General features: G+C 40.7%; 1 protein-coding gene across 3 annotated transcripts in view; it reads left to right on the top strand.

Moving 5' to 3' along the window:
- The window catches only part of NECTIN3 (nectin cell adhesion molecule 3), a 105,943-nt gene that overhangs the window by 49,280 nt on the left and 39,294 nt on the right, over window positions 1-17,369 (top strand). The gene's annotated exons all lie outside the window — the stretch shown is intronic.

Here is a 17,369-nt window from a genome sequence, read left to right as displayed (position 1 = left end):
CAGGTGTGCCCTGTCAGGTTTAATAAGTGGGATTTCTTGCCTTATAAATGGGGTTGGGACCATCAGTTATGTTGTGCAGAAGTCTGGTGGATACACAGCTGATAGTCCTACTGAATAGACTGTTAGCTGCTTTTTTCTTGCCGTAATACAAATTCTAAGTAAAGAAAAACGAGTGGCCATCATTACTTTAAGAAATGAAGGTCAGTCAGTGCGAAAAATTGGGAAAACTTTGAAAGTGTCCCCAAGTGCAGTTGCAAAAACCATCAAGCGCTACAAAGAAACTGGCTCACATGAGGACCGCTCCAGGAAAAGAAGACCAAGAGTCACCTCTGCTTCTGAGGATAAGTTTATCCGAGTCACCAGCCTCAGAAATCGCAGGTTAACAGCAGCTCAGATTAGAGACCAGGTCAATGCCACACAGAGTTCTAGCAGCAGACACATCTCTACAACAACTGTTAAGAGGAGACTTTGTGCAGCAGGCCTTCATGGTAAAATAGCTGCTAGGAAACCACTGCTAAGGACAGACAACAAGCAGAAGAGACTTGTTTGGGCTAAAGAACACAAGGAATGGACATTAGACCAGTGGAAATCTGTGCTTTGGTCTGATGAGTCCAAATTTGAGATCTTTGGTTCCAACCACCGTGTCTTTGTGCGACGCAGAAAAGGTGAACGGATGGACTCTACATGCCTGGTTCCCACCGTGAAGCATGGAGGTGTGATGGTGTGGGGGTGCTTTGCTGGTGACACTGTTGGGGATTTATTCAAAATTGAAGGCATACTGAACCAGCATGGCTACCACAGCATCTTGCAGCGGCATGCTATTCCAACCGGTTTACGTTTAGTTGGACCATCATTTATTTTTCAACAGGACAATGACCCCAAACACACCTCCAGGCTGTGTAAGGGCTATTTGACCAAGAAGGAGAGTGATGGGGTGCTACGCCAGATGACCTGGCCTCCACAGTCACCAGGCCTGAACCCAATCGAAAAATCTTTAAATGAGAAGGTGTGTCCAAACTTTTGGTCTGTACTGTATGTGATTGCCTTTAATAAGGAAAAATCAAAATGATATGGATAATGTATAAAATTCGGAAAGACACCACTTTAATAGTGGGAAAAAATCTAATAGGATATATGCTCTCTAGACAATTCTGCAAGTATATAACATGAGTCTCAAGTAGGAAATGATGGTGACCTTTAGATGTGGGGTGAATAAAAACCCAGGAGAAGGCAAAAGCAGAGCAAGGTAAACCAACTCCCCACACATGTCGTCACTAACAAAGATGCTTAGTTTAGCATTTTGCAACTCAATTTAATTGGTGCAGTTAAAGTCCATTTAGACTGTATGATTATCGTGAACATGCATTTTTAGGAGCATTGGTTCCCAATAATCTTGCAGTTTAAACTGGCTGCCAATCACCGGACAAACAAGGTAAAAAGTTCATTCATCTGGTGAAATGATCTTTTGTGCTGCACAAAAGATCATTGTTTACACAGGACGATGTACTGAGAAAAAAAAGACCTGTGCTGCCGAGAACAGTGCTACCTATGCAGACACAAGGATCTGTTACTGATCATTCAGCACGCATCTGAAAAAAGAGTCTTCCTGTGTAAACAGTCTGTTAAACTTCCGCTAAGCAGCAAACAATTAGCTGATTGGTAGTTGTCTAGTACTGTCACTCAATTTGTTTAACTCCTCCACCCCCCGTGCCATTTTCTGTGTTTTGTTGATTTTCTTTTTCCGTTTTTTAATTTTTCCTCCTCTTCTTCCAAGAGACATAACATTTTCATTTTTTATGTCCAAGCCGTATGAGGGCTTGTTTTTTTGCAGGACTTTTGAATGACATCATTCATTTTATCATGTGATGCACTGGAAAGCGGGAAAAAATTCCAAGTGCGTTGAAATTGCAAAAAAGTGCAATTTCACAATTGTTTTTTGGATTTTTCATTTACCATGTTCACTATACGGTAAAACTGATATGGCAATATGATTCTCCAAGTTAGTATGAGTACGCAGATACCAAACACGAGTAATTTTGTGTTTTTTGTTTTTTTTTATTTAAGTGGTGAAAAAAAAATTTGAATTGTATTTTTCTTCTCATTATTCCATTTACCAATCAGATTAATTTATTTTTTATTTTGATTGATTGGACTTTTATAAACGCAGTGATGCCAAATATGTGTATTTTTTTTTAAATGGGACAAAAGGTTGATTTGAACTTTTGTGCGCTTTTTTTCATATTTTTTAAACTTTTTTTTTTTACTTATTACTGTATTTAATAGTCCCCTTAGGGGACTTGAAGCTGCGATCATCTGATCGCTTGTGCTGTATATAGCAGGGCATCAGCACTTCCATGTATAGAGAAAATCACGATCTCTTATGAATACCAGCTAGCTGGCTTTCACAGGAGGGTCGAAATGACGTGCACGGGAGTCGTCGGCAGACCCCCTGCTATCATGGCAACCCATCGGTGCCCCTTGATCACGTCGTGTGTTAAATGCCATTGTCAGAGATTGACAGCGGGTTTTAACAGGTTAACTGCTGCATGTTATCAAAGTCAGGGAGCCGGCATCTGACGTACTGTTTTGGATAGCATGCCCCATCCTTTGTTTCCATTGAAGAAAAGCTCATGGTAGACGCTGTTTAAAGGGAATTTATCATTTAAAAAACGCTGTTAAACTGCAGATTAATAGCGTTCTGAAGCTGCCGAATGCCGGCACTGAAAGCCCCGCTGCTGGCAGGGAAATTAACTTTATTCCTCCCGGCAGCCTCAGGATTTCAGTCATGGGGGTGGGCCGGCGTGGCTTCAGTCACCACTCAGTGCATAGTGAGCGGAAGCTGTAACCATGCCCCATCACTGACTGACAGCCGGCACTAATACTAACTGGTTACAACCTTCGCTCACTATGCACTGAGCGATGATTGAAGCTGCACCAGCCAACTCCTATGACTGAAAGCCAGAGGCTGCCGGGAGGAATAAAGTTCATTTCCTCTCAGCAGCGGGGCTTTCAGTGCCGGCACTTGGCAATTTCAGAACGCTATTAACCTCCAGATTAACCCCATATCTGCAGTTTAATAGTTTTTTTTTTTTACATGACAGTTTTTTTTTTTTTTTCAACCTATTGTTAATTACGCAAAAGCAAATTGCATTTTAAGTTGTCAGTCTAAGTCTTCTCCCTTTTTTTTCTTTTTTTGTAACACAATTACAGTGAATTAATTACCTTCTTGAAGACTGCAAACTCCTCAAGGTATTGCGTAATGTTTCCTTGCTGGGAACAACATTGTTGTCCCAAAACTAATTGGGGCTGATTTGATAAAACGGTCTAAAGGCCCCGTCACACTTAGCGACGCTGCAACGATCCCGACAACGATATGACCTGTCAGGGATCGTTGCTGCGTCGCTATGTGGTCGCTGGTGAGCTGTCAAACAGGCAGGCTCACCAACAATCAGGGAAGCAGCGACATCATGGAAAGAATCTTTCCACGATGTCCTGCTCCTGGTTACCAGCCTGCTGAAGCAGGAGCAGGCTGGTAACCATGATAAACATCGGCTTACTAGGGGCACACGCGCACCTAGTAACCCGTTGTTTATCATGGTTACCACTCTGCTACGGTGAGCGGGAGGTTACCGCTCACTTTAGCAGGCTCGTAACCATGATAAACAATCGGGTTACTAGGGGCACACGCGCACCTAGTAACCCGTTGTTTATCATGGTTACCACTCTGCTACGGTGAGCGGGAGGTTACCGCTCACTTTAGCAGGCTCGTAACCATGATAAACAGCGGGTTACTAAGTGCGCGTGTGCCCCTAGTAACCCGATGTTTATCATGGTTACCAGCCTGATCGCTGCTCCCGCTGGTCACACACAGCGATGTGTGCTGACCAGTGGGAAGGCAACGTCCAAAAAATGGTCCAGGACACTTTGCAGCGATCAGCGACCTCACAGCAGGGGCCTGATCGCTGCAAAGTGTCACACATAGCGACATCGCTGGTGAGGTCGCTGTTGCGTCACCAAAACCGTGACACAGCAGCGATCTCGCTATGTGAGACGGGGGCTTAATTTTTAGACAGTCTAAATTTGGACTTGACAGTCTGACTGTACACTACATTTATCACTGTGGTTCATGCTGGATGATTTGGAATTTCAAGTCTTTAAAAAGTCAAAGTTTGCAGCTACTATTTAGTTGGCTTACTTTGCATTAGAGATTTGCAATACAATGTTGGCATTTCACATCTCAAACAATGTCCAACTCCTGTGAATCCATACCCATTTTCAGTGAAGCATCACCCCTGTGTGGGCAGAGCCACTAAAAGTATCTAAAAATATAATACATGTGGAACAAAGACCTTTTTTGGCACAAATTCCACTAGATTTCTGATGTTTTTAGCTTTGTAAATTCCCCCCAGTGTTCTGCTGAAGGTCAGAGGACAGTAACTGATGGGTTCACACAAGCGCATAAATTGAGTTTCATCCAGAAAAGTAGGACTGTTTTTTTTTTTGTTTTTTTTTGTGTTTTTTTTTGTCATCCTTATACAATCCTTTTTTTACAGCAGCAGCTATTAATCATTTACAGTTTCCTGTTACAAAATTGTTATGTATCCATAAAAATCAGGTGCTAAACTGTGGCACTATATGACATTTTATTTATTTTTTGACACACATCAATTTGAATGGATGGATGACTCTTATCCAGTTTACAAAGGAAACTACTGCATGCTGCGATTTATTTATTTTTTCACATGCAGATTCGGTCAGTGAAAAAAAAATTGTTTATCTGCACTGTCCCTTGAATAATGTTTCAAAACCCATTGTTTTTTTTCATGACCAGTACTCGGACTGAAACTATAGTGAGGAAGATTTGGCTTCTCCTGAAGATGAGCAGCCTGGGTTTTGTGGGTTACTTGGGCCGCATCTATTTGCTGGGATGTAAAGAGGAAGCTGTTTTTGAAGTGTTATTAACAGGATGGGAGTAAGATATAGAAACTAGTATAGTATTTAATTTGCTCACTTGATCGCTCGTGTTCAGTTTCAGAATAATTACTCGTACTCATTGAAAAGCTTAGCAAGTACTGGTAGGGGCACCGGGACCACTTCAGCTGTCTTGATCTAGTTTGTAGTATTACACCACCACCTGGTGGACAGTTTTGGCTGTTGCTCAGACTCTTTCACAATGATTCTCACTATGTTGGACACACAACTCCTATGATTTGACTCTATCCAACTTTTAGATGGTCAAAGATGGTCAGTGATTTATTGCAGTAAACATACTTGTTGTTTTTTTGTTTTTCATGTCTTTTAACACCAAATAGTTTTGTTCAGTACATTCCGATTATACCTAATTGAAAATAAAACCTTTTCTGGTTGACATTGCATGAATACATAAAATAATATGATTTCTATATAATATTAGTATGTAGTTAGTAACCACACACAATTTTCACTAGAACAACCTTGTCCATCTACAGCAGGGGTGGGGAATCTCTTTTCTGCCGAGGGCCATTTGGCTATTTATACCATCCTTCAGGGTCCGTACAAATTGCCTGCTAAATTCGCCCACAAAGTACATCCTAACGCTGGCACTGGTGTCAGGGCGTAATACGCGCCTCAACGTTCAGTAGTGATCACTGCACCTTCTCACAGAGCAAGAAGAAATGAATGGCTTGGTGGCCGTCAAAATACAGCTGCCGGCCAAGCACTGCGGCCCCCGGGAATCTGCCTGGGGGCCGGATAAAAGGTCATCGAGGGCCTTAAACTGCCCCAGGGCCTGAGGTTCCCCACCCCTGATTTAAGGTCACAAAGTATCAAGTGCATTAAAGACAGCTGATTGCTAGTTGGATTAGTTCTAGACTCTCTCCATACCTTTTAAAAACTGTTTGTTCATGTTTTCCAAGCAATTATGTAAATGATGTTAAAGGGGTACTCTAGGAAGATACAGTATTGTGCATATATGCAGACTTGTCCTTGGTGGACATGGTGTATTGAGCCAGTGGTGTTAGAAACTGTTATTACACAATGAATCCATATGTTCTCAAAAAAGTGACAGCGTGAGATCATGTAGGTTAATAACGTGAAGTGCCCATAATGTCTGTAAAGCGCTGTAGAATTAATGGCGCTATATTAAATAAATACTTACTCTGATCACTCCCAACAAAGCCCCTGCCCTAACCAGGATGATTCTGAAAGTCTGATAGTACTATTCTGTAGTATTGTTTTCCCATTCCCTGAAGTGATTCCATGAAATAATAGACCAACTTTATTAGTGGGATGCAATAGAGTGAAAATATAATAATCACCTGTTGGTCTGGTATCCAGCTATAACGGTGTTACCAGGGCTGTGGAGTCGGAGTCGGTGTCCATTTTGCTGGAGTCGGTATAAAATGGACCGGCTCCAACTCCTAAAATATATAATAAATTGGGTACAGTAGTTCAATGCAGTTTGTGGGGAATATTATTTTCATAAGAATTTGGGAAAGTAATGAAATGCCCTATAAATGTCTGTCCTATTCCTGATCTAAGGGTCTAGACTTTTAGTTGAGATGAATCTGTGCTACAGTAAATTTATCACTTAAACATGAGCCATGTATGAGGGAGTCAGAGTCATGGAAATTGAGGAGTCGGAGGTTTGGCTTACCGACTCCACAGCCCTGGTGTGTTACTACAAAGGCTGTGCTCATTCCATCCACTATTACACTACATAAATCCTACACAACCACGGCTCTTTGTCTAATGGTATATGGAAGCCAAAGTCTCTTCTATCGGAAGTGTTCCTAATAGAAAAGTGCTACCTCTGCCAGAGGAGATAACTTCATATATATTAATACTTTGCAAGATCTAGTTAATAGTGTTTCATTTTGAGATTAACTTTACCGCACAATGACACATGAATATTACTGAATGCGTCAATGTCTCCTAAAAGTCTACATTATTTAGTAGGATATTCATGGCAGTCCTGTAAGGCAATCTCTCATGTCCTTAAATTACTGTGGAACTTAATAGCATTCGGCATGAAGTACTGTAATATGCATACAGTGGGTACGGAAAGTATTCAGACCCCTTTAAATTTTTCACTCTTTGTTTCATTGCAGCCATTTGGTAAATTCTAAAGTTCATTTTTTTTCTCATTAAAGTACACTCTGCACCCCATCTTGACTGAAAAAAAACAGAAAGTAGAAATGTTTGCAAATTTATTAAAAAACAAAAACTGAAATATCACATGGTCATAAGTATTCAGACTCTTTGCTCAGACACTCATATTTAAGTCAAATGGTGTCCATTTCCTTGTGATCCTCCTTGAGATGGTTCTACTCGTTCATTGGAGTCCAGCTGTGTTTAATTAAACTGATAGAACTTGATTTGGAGAGGCACACACCTGTCTATATAAGACATCACAGCTCACAGTGCATGGCAGATCAAATGAGAATCATGAGCTCAAAGGAACTGCACAAGGAGCTCAGAGACAGAATTGTGGCAAGGCATAGATCTGGCCAAGGTTACAAAATAATTTCTGCATTACTCAAGGTTCCTAAGAGCACAGTGGCCTCCATAATCCTTAAATGGAAGAAGTTTGGGACCTCCAGAAGTCTTCCTAGACCTGGCCGTCCAGCTAAACTGAGCAATCGTGGGAGAAGAGCCTTGGTGAGAGAGGTAAAGAAGAACCCCAAGATCACTGTTGCTGAGCTCCAGAGATGCAGAAGGGAGATGGGAGAAAGTTCCACAAAGTCAACTATCACTGCAGCCCTCCACCAATTGGGCCTTTATAGCAGAATGGCCTCTCCTCAGTGCAAGACATGAAAGCCTGCATAGAGTTTGCTCAAAAACACATGAAGGACTCCCAGACTATGAGAAATAAGATTCTCTGGTCTTATGAAACGAAGATAGAACTTTTTTTGTGAAAATTCTAAGCGGTATGTGTGGAGAAAACCAGGCACTGCTCATCACCTGCCCAATACAATCCCAACAGTGAAACATGGCGGTGGCAGCATCACGCTATGGGAGTGTTTTTCAGCTGCAGGGACAGGACGACTGGTTGCAATTGAAGGAAACATGAATGCGGCTAAGTACAGAGATATCCTGGATGAAAACCTCTTCAGAGTGCTCTGGACCTCAGACTTGGCCGAAGGTTCACCTTCCAACAAGACAATGACCCTAAGCACACAGCTAAAATAACAAAGGAGTGGCTTCAGAACAACTATGTGACCATTCTTGACTGGTCCAGCCAGAGCCCTGACCTAAACCCATTTGAACATCTCTGGAGAGACCTGAAAATGGCTGTCCACCAACGTTCACCATCCAACCTGATGGAACTGGAGAGGATCTGCAAGGAAGAATGGCAGATGATCCCCAAATCCAGGTGTGAAAAACTTGTTGCATCATTCCCAAGAAGACTCATGGCAGTAATAGCTCAAAAGGGTGCTTCTACTCAATACTGAGCAAAGGGTCTGAATACTTATCACCATGTGATATTTCAGTTTTTCTTTTTTAATAAATTTGCAAAAATGTCTACATTTCTGTTGTTTTTCAGTCAAGATGGGGTGCAGAGTGTACTTTAATGAGAAAAAAAATTTTTTAGAATTTACCAAATGGCTGCAATGAAACAGAGTGAAAAATTTAAAGAGGTCTGAATACTTTCTGTACCCTCTGTATACATTAGTCATTTTGATACTGCAACATATGAAACACAATTTTACTTATTTTGTTTTAGACTATTTGATTTTTCTTTATTGCTATTTGGTAAAATTTTGGACAGTTTTCAGTATGTATATTCAGTAAATAAGATAAATTGTGATTTATTTTTTATTTCATTGATGAATGATGAATTGATGTTTGATGAATCAGAGCCATAGACATGTTTCACACATCAGTCTTCATGAATGGTGCGTTGACGTTTGATGAACCATAGACTACTCTTCATCAATAAAATGAAAAAGAAATAACTATTTTATTTGGTTGTGCAGATGCACAAAATTCATTGAGACTTTTCCCCAATTCTTGAAGGATAGCGTATGCCTCTTAATTTACTTTGCGCATCTCTCAGCTACCGCAAGAAATGTAAGCTAGTATGGTACTGAAGTGCATTTCTTTTATAACTTAGGACACTTTTTTGTGTGTAAATAATGATGAATTTGTCAGCTGTGCTAGGCTACGCCCCTCCAGGCTAAGCTCTATACACTTTTCAAAAAGTTGGCTGAGCTGGCTGAAACTGCTGTAAAAAAACTGTCGGAAATCTTTTGTGCATGTATGAGTTGTTTAAAATTGTTAAAACTATAAACAATTTTCAAGAATTCTGGCGAAAATTATTTGATGAATCAGCCTCTATACTCCTTTATGCTGAAGGTTTTAATTGGTTATGTCTTCACCAGAGTTTCCCAAACTCCAGTCTTCATGGCCACCACAGGTCATGTTTCCAGGATTTTCGTAGTGTTACACAGGTGAGGGAATTCCTGATGCCTTTATGATACTTCCACCACTTGTGCAATACTAAGGAAAACCTGAGAACATGACCTGTGGGGGCCGTGAGGACTGTTGTTTGGGGAATACTGGTCTCCACGAACAAATTAAGGAAAACACAAATATTTGAGATTTTGTTTGTCCTTTTATAATTTTGTCTTAGATCTCTTAGCAACTAAGATGGCGCAATGCGTGCTATTTCTGAGTAGAATTGTATACATAAACAGTGTGGTTTTTTTATGCACATGTTTCTTTAATACTCAATAATACATTTTTTTTTGCAAAAGACAAGACAGTCTTGGAATATTAAAAATATAAAAAAGTCTTACAGTGCTCGATGATGAAACCATGCGAGGTCCAAATGTCACCATCACATCTGACTGTTGTTTAATGCAAAACATCACACAATACATAATTTTACCATATACTTCCTTAAAAGGGTTGTCCGGTCAAAAGTATTAAGTCTGCAGTTACTGTGTTTGACTGCAGACTTACGAATCCCCTCAGCGCAGGCACTGTGCGCAGCAGGGATTTGCCAGTTTCAGACCCGGGACCGGAGGCTAGGTATGAGTTATGCATACCCCGGGCAGCCGGCGCCGCCTCGCTCCATACAAGTGTATGGAGCGAGGCCACACCCCGTCTAGTGACTCGGATGGCCAGCAGGCGCGTCCGACTAGAAGGCGCGGCCTCGCTCAATGCAAATATATGGAGAACGAGGCTTTTCCCTCTGTCCAGGGGTATGTATAACTCATACATATCCTCTGGTCCCGGGTCTGATACCGGCGAATCCCCACAGTGCACAGTGCCTGCGCTAGGGAGATTCATAAGTCTGCAGTCACACAGAGTGACTGCAGACTTATCACTTTTGACCAGACAACCCCTTTAATGATACTCTCTACCAAATAATACCCCCACATAGTAATGAGGTATGCAAAAACATGATGGTGATATACTATGATACACTGCTATACTACGTGTGTGAAAATTATGATGGCTAATAACAAGGGCATCTCCAAAATGGCAGGTTTCCGAAGCATGACAAATGGCAACAGCGCCCTGGGTGCCAAGGGTCATTAATTCTCTTAATTAGTGAAAACTAGCCCATCTGTTCCTATACCTCAGAATAACTACTTTAGCGTGAATTACTTAAAAGAGGAATACTATAGTGGTATGGGTGCAGATGCTTTTATTCTGATAAGGAGTTTTGTGTGACAGTGTAAGGAATGTGGTTTTATTCTGCACTGTCTTGTGTGCTGATGAAGCAATTCCAACTGAGCATCTTTTCCCATGGACCAGTCCTACGTCTTATCTGATCTCGCCTCACAGGGTTTGAGTGACACCTGCATAAAATTCTAGTTATGGTAGGACCACTGTGCAGGCAATATGAGGTAGGACTACTCCAAGGGATGAGATGCCCAGCCATACGAGTCCGGCCTCTTTAGCGTAAGCAATGCTGCAGAATAAATCTACCTTTTTCAAATGCAGAAGACATGATCAGATTGAATGGAAGTTATAATCAGAAAATGACCTATTTTTTAAATAAGGTTTTTATCCTGTGTGTAACTTTTTTTTTTTTAAATTGGGCAAATTTTTTCATATATATCACTACCTTGTAATTTGGGCTTTTTAGAGTCCTACTTTGTGTCCTTTTCAGGAAAAGTTTTAATCATTTTATTTATATAGCACCAACATATTCCTCAGCACTTTACAATTAAGCAGGGGCACACACAAACAAGTTACAGGAGAAGGAAGCTTCCGGACCCCTCGGAAGAAGCTTACGTGAAACGCGCGTCAGGGGTATTCCTGCAGGATCCACACAGGTTCTATGACCAGTTATTCAGTTGTTTTCACCATGTAGCGCTGCTTTTTTTACAGTTTTGCATTTTACACTTGTAACTGATATTTAACATTTGGGATGCCTGTAGCTTCCACAAGTAGTCTCATTATGAGTGATGTGAGTAGGACTGTAATCACTGTATGTACTATTCTGGGTAGGACTTATGGCCTCATTTATATTATTTAATTCATGATATCTATTTAAATTATGTTTGGTCTGCTGTACTCATGCATGAACTAACATGTACTTTTTTGTATGTATTTGATCAATACTTAGTCATTGTACTATAGCAAAGCACTTCTTGTGTGAATGTACAGGAGTGATTATATTTTTTTTTGCACTGTCACTTTACTTCTGGGAGATTATTACATCTACTTAGCAGTACATAGTAATCTGTATGTGATTCCTGCTTCTGTTTGACGTCCCCTTTCTTTTTTTTTTTTTTTTTTTTTTTAATTAATCCTTTTATGTATAACATAATTAATAAAGATTGATATATAGTTTTGAATTGGTCAGGATTCCTTTTTTGTAGGACTTGTAAGTTACAGGAGGAGAGTGGGCCCTGCTCACAGGCTTACAATCTATAATATGGCTGAGTTCACACGATGCTTTCTTCATGCGTTTCCGCGGCGTTTTTGCAGTTGCGGAAACGCATGAAAAACGCATGGTAGAAGGGCAGCAATGTTCCCCAATTGAAATCCGCATGTGCTGTGCCCATGATGCGGATTTTTCCGCAGCGTAAACGCTGCGGTCAAAAATCCGCAGCATGTCAATTAATTTTGCGGAAACGCTGCTCTTTTGCCGCCATTGACTTGCATTAGACCGCATGGAATCCGCATCACTGTATATGTTGATGCGCTTTTCATGCGGTCTAATGTGCGGATGGTACCCGGGTGTGGATGAGAGGACTCTCATCCAGACCCAGGTACCATTAAAAAAAAAAAGAATAAAATAAAAAATATATATATTCTCACCTTCTGACGGCCCGTGCAGCGCTCCTGCTTGATTCCCCGCACTTCGCGGTTGAATGAAGAAGGACCTTCGCTGACGTCAGAGTCATGTGACGGGTCACGTGACGCTGACGTCGGAAGGTCCTAAAGTCTTCACTGCCGGCAGCCGGGACCGAGCGAAGCAGGACACCGGGGGCCATCAGAGGGTAAAGTATATATTTATTTTTTATTTTTTGACATTCACACACTATATAAATCCATGCCGGCTGCATGGATTTATATAGTGTGAAGTTGACAAGCACTTTCCAAGTGATGCTAAAATCGCTTGGGAAGCGCTTGTCAACCCGCATGCGGAAATGAAAGTGAAGACCGCTTCATTTCCGCATGTCCCTGGCAGGAAACCGCATGTACAATCCGCATGCGTTTTTTCCTGCCAGAGAGATGCAGAAACGCTCAGGAAAAAATCCTGAGCATTTCTGCATCGTGTGCACATACCCTATGAGTTTTCAGCAGGCTTCATTAAAGGCAGACACAGTTGATAACATAGGATCCCCCAATCCCAATAGCTGATGTCACAGCTGACCCTGCTCCCCTTCCTTCATAATGACCTTTTGCACAGGCTCAATAGACAAATACAAAAGATATTGTTGTGATCTAGCCATTACAGGTATGTACATGTGTTGTTTCCTGAAACCACAAGAAGTTAGAGTGTAAAAATAAAAAATAAAAAACTGGCCAATGTAAAAAATAGAAATATTTCTATTTTTTTTTTTTATTTTGAACACAGATTTTGATCTGTAAAGGAAAAAAACAGACACAATTTTTTAAAAAGTACATTTAAAACAAAAGCCTGATTTTAAACAATAAGTCATTTTCTGATGATAGTTTAACTATAAAGAAATCTACACCCATACCACTATAGTAGAGATTGGGGACAGCCAGGGGAGCTGACAGGAACCATTTAGGAAGCCTGGTCTGATGAATCACATTTTCTTAAAATCACATGGTTGGCCAGATGTTATGTGCATTGCTTACCTGGGTAAAAGATGGCACCATGATAGACTATGGGAAGAACACAGTGAATGCAGTATGATGGTTTGGGTAAAGCTCTGCAAAACCTTGGGTCCTGGCTTTCATGTGGATAATACTTTGACACCACTTACTTCAAAGAAATCTGTCAGCCCATTTAAGCCGACTATATGGGCATGTAGGTCATGAAAGCTGAATAAAATGTTACCTTGATATCTGTGATCCGATGTCTTATTCCAGAGAAATTCACATTTTTCTGATATGTAAATGAGCTGTTATGGGTGGGACACCTATTTGCATTATTTGCCACCAGACCTTATTGTTATTAAAAGCGGGAGTTACTAGTGTAATATGTTATTGCCCCTCTCCTGATCTCACTGCAGAGCTGACACATCTACAAGTGTTCTCTTAGTGCTTCAGCTTCCTCTCACAGCCAGACAAGGTTGTAATACAGCAGAGCTGTGAGAGATGCAGTAAATGTGTTTGCAAGAAGACATAGTTCAGTTCTCCTGTTCTGTGTTAGCTACTTGTCTCACTCTGGTAACTCCCCTTTTATTTAAAATAAGCTCTGGAGGCGGAGTCTCATGCATGCAGATCAGTGTTCTGACAATAGCCCTGAACAGCTTATTTACATATAAGAAGAACATGGCTATCTCTGGAATAAGACATCAGATAGCAGATATCAAGGGATCACTTTATTCAGCTTCCTATGACCTATACGAGCCTTTATAGAGGGCTTAGGAGGGTTGAGCCTACTTAAATATTCAAAAACAGAACAGAGATAAAGGTAGCACTCACCAAGTCTTCTTAAAAAATCCGTCTTTTATTGTTATATGCGGGACATATCAGCGTGAGGCATCGGACTGAGACCCTGAAGGGTGTGTGGGGGAGAGGAGAAAAGGACAACGGCTGTTTTGCTGCCTTCCGGCGCTTCAACGCATATAATAATAAGGCCATGTGCCCACGTAGCGTTTTTGCGGCCGCGAAAACGCTTGTAAAACCGTCTGCTATGCAAAGCAATGTGAATTCGGATGTGCTGTGCACATGATGCGCTAATTAGCGCGCCAAATTCGCATTGTGTTGCAAAACGCAGCATGACCATTTCTACCGCGATTACGCTGCAAATTCACGGCCATTGAGGAACATTGAAACGCAGCAAACCCGCAGGTATATGTGGATTTGTTGCGTTTCAATTAAATTCAATAGCCGCAAATTTGCAGCGTAATCGCGGTGCGTGTGGTACCCGGGCTGAAGAGGAGACTACAACTCCTCTGCATCCCGGCTACCATGCAGTGAAAAAAAGAAATAAAAAAGTTAAAAATAAAAAAAAACTGTATATTCACCTCTCTGGTCTGCTCCCGGCAGTGTCCTCTCTCCTCGGCGTCCCGCGGTGTACTTGCAGGACCTGTGGTGACGTCATTTAGTCAGCTGATGGTCACGCGACTGCTAACGTCAGCGGTCAGGTGATGGTCGCGTGAACATCAGCTGACTAAATGACGTCACCACAGTTCCTGCAAGTACACCGCGGGACGCCGAGGAGAGAGGATCGCTGCCGGGAGGAGACTGGAGAGGTGAGTATACAGGTTTTTTTTATTTTTAACATTTTAATTCTCTTTTTTTTTTACAATAGATGCAGCATTTAAAGCATCTAAGTTGGTCACACCGTATAAATTCATGCCAGTTGCATGGATTTATATAGTGTGACCAACTTGTCAAGCACTTTTCCAAGTGATGCTCAAAATCGCTTGGAAAAGTGCTTGAAAAAACGCATGCGAAAACTCTGAAAAAACGCTTCTCTCTGGCAGAAAAAACGCATGTAAATCTGTATGCGTTTTTTTTCTGCCAGAGAGAGGCAAAAACGCTCTGCATCAAATCTGCTACGTGGGCACATAGCCTAAAGGATGGATTTTTTAAGAAGACTTGGTGAGTGCTACCTTTATCTCTGCTCTGTTTATGAAATTGTAATTCACTTGGATGTACACCACCGTCAGTCTTAAAGCACACAGTCTGAGGCGATTCCTAGTGATTTATTTGTGGAAAGCAACGTGGTGCCGGAATGTTTCCCTTGTGTTGTCCTACTTAAATATTCCCTTTAAACAACCACCAAGTATATCGTTTCATGACAACATTATTCTTAATGGTAGTACCTTCTTGCAGCAACATAATTTACTATGCCACACTGCAAAAAGTGTTCAGCAATGATTTGAGGAAGATCACAAAGAGTTCAAGGTATTGACTTGGCCTGATCCAGATCTCAATCCAATCGAGCTTTTGTGGAATGTTCTGGAAAACAAAATATTTTTTCCTGCACATTCTATGTGTGTGTGCGTGGATAGATAGAAAACTCAATAGATATAAAGCTTTAGCTAGACTATACACTTAGTCTGAAGAAAAGTAAAAAGAAATAAACTCGGAGTGATCTTGCCTCTGTCTGGCTGGATTTACACTGCTTGTTCATTTTACTAATGTTATTTAGTTTTCCTAACATTTTATGCATTGTCCTAACTGTTTAACTATACTAATCAGGTCCTGATTTTCATGTTTGATAATGATGATGGCTACAAAATATTAACCAAAAAGATGCCTTCTAAATGGTTTTAATGCACAGAACTAGCCAACAATACTGCTAAAAAGATATAATACATAAATATACTTTTAAAGGATTAAAATGGCTGAGAACTGCAAAATATTTTGTTTAATGTATAAATCAATAGGAAAAAAAGGATGGGTTTTGGTTAGTTACTTGGGTTTCTCTTAGTTTTTGTGCACAATATAGATCGCAATACCCTGATGAAGCTGTGATCTTAAACAATGAAACATGTTAAGGGATCATGTTGCAACTTTTTGCACACTTCAGTGCTCTGGAAGAGGATTGGATATTAAATATTTTATATTCTCTAATAATTTATAAACTCCTTTAAATCCTCATAATCCATCAGATTCCCAAATCCAAACCTCGACAAACAGGAATAGTGAATATAATACAGGTTTTAACTACAACAGACATATTAGAAGCGCTGTCTGGTCATCTTGTAGTTTTTGTAAATAGTAATTTTTATTGTTTTTATGCGATAGCACAGTGTTCCCCAACTCCAGTCCTCAGGGCATACTGAAAACATGATCTGTTGGTGGCTCTTGAGGATTGGAGTTGGGGAACACTGCTGTAATAGATGGGTATAAACAGCTGCAAATTACAGGAACCCCTATTTTAAAGCACCACTCCAACGTTTTCTTTTATTACAGCACTGGAGTGGTGCTTCTAATCTAAGTTCCCTTGCACTAAGTCTCATACTTACCAACTGCCATCTTCAGCTGTTCCCAGTGCCGCTCCTGTCTGTCTGCAACAGATTGTGATGTGCTGAATCTCTCAAGTGTTTGCTGGAGCAATCTGGAAGTTACAACTCAATGTAAGTCTATGTGAACCAGAACAAGGCTCTCACAGACTTAAATTGAGAGCTTGCGACCGTTGCCTCTGACTTTCGGTCAGTCAGAAGTTGTTGATGCAAAATGGCGGCCGGGCCCATAGCGGCACCGGGAAGACCTGAAGAAGACAGTGGCTGGTAAGTATAAGACTAGGCACAGGGAACTTACATTAATAGCACCACTCCAGCGCTGAAATAAAAAAATAACGCTGGAGTGGTGCTTTAAGGTAACTTATGAGCAATCATAAGGTTCTTATTTCATCATAATTTATTTCACATTCACCAGGGTTTAATTCTATTATAAGAAAAGAAAAAAATAGATTTGTGTAATTTACACCATTCCCATCCTGTTATATTGAATTATGTTAGAAATAAATTATAGAAAAGATCTGCAGGCTCTAAACATAAATTGCCAAAGGATGGTAGCGGTCGATGTTTCAGTTCAGCACCAGCAGGGAACACTACTAAATATAGCAAGGAAAGATTCAATAAATTTTGGTGATGACATACAGTGCTGGATGTCCTTAAAATATTCCAATACGGTATCTGTCTGTACTTGTGACTATATACTTAGACAGCAAATTTACATCATTCATTAGTTGCCCTTAGAAAGTAATGTCATTTCAGTTTTTTTCCACAGCTATCTCACTGATAGATGTAGGAGAAACTGTTTTCATGCTT

This window comes from Phyllobates terribilis, unplaced genomic scaffold (genome assembly GCF_046119375.1).
Source record: "Phyllobates terribilis strain yellow unplaced genomic scaffold, ASM4611937v1 Scaffold_2__4_contigs__length_985480577, whole genome shotgun sequence".
NCBI classification, from domain to species: Eukaryota; Metazoa; Chordata; class Amphibia; order Anura; family Dendrobatidae; genus Phyllobates; species Phyllobates terribilis.
This window is presented reverse-complemented; position numbering and strand designations above follow the sequence as displayed.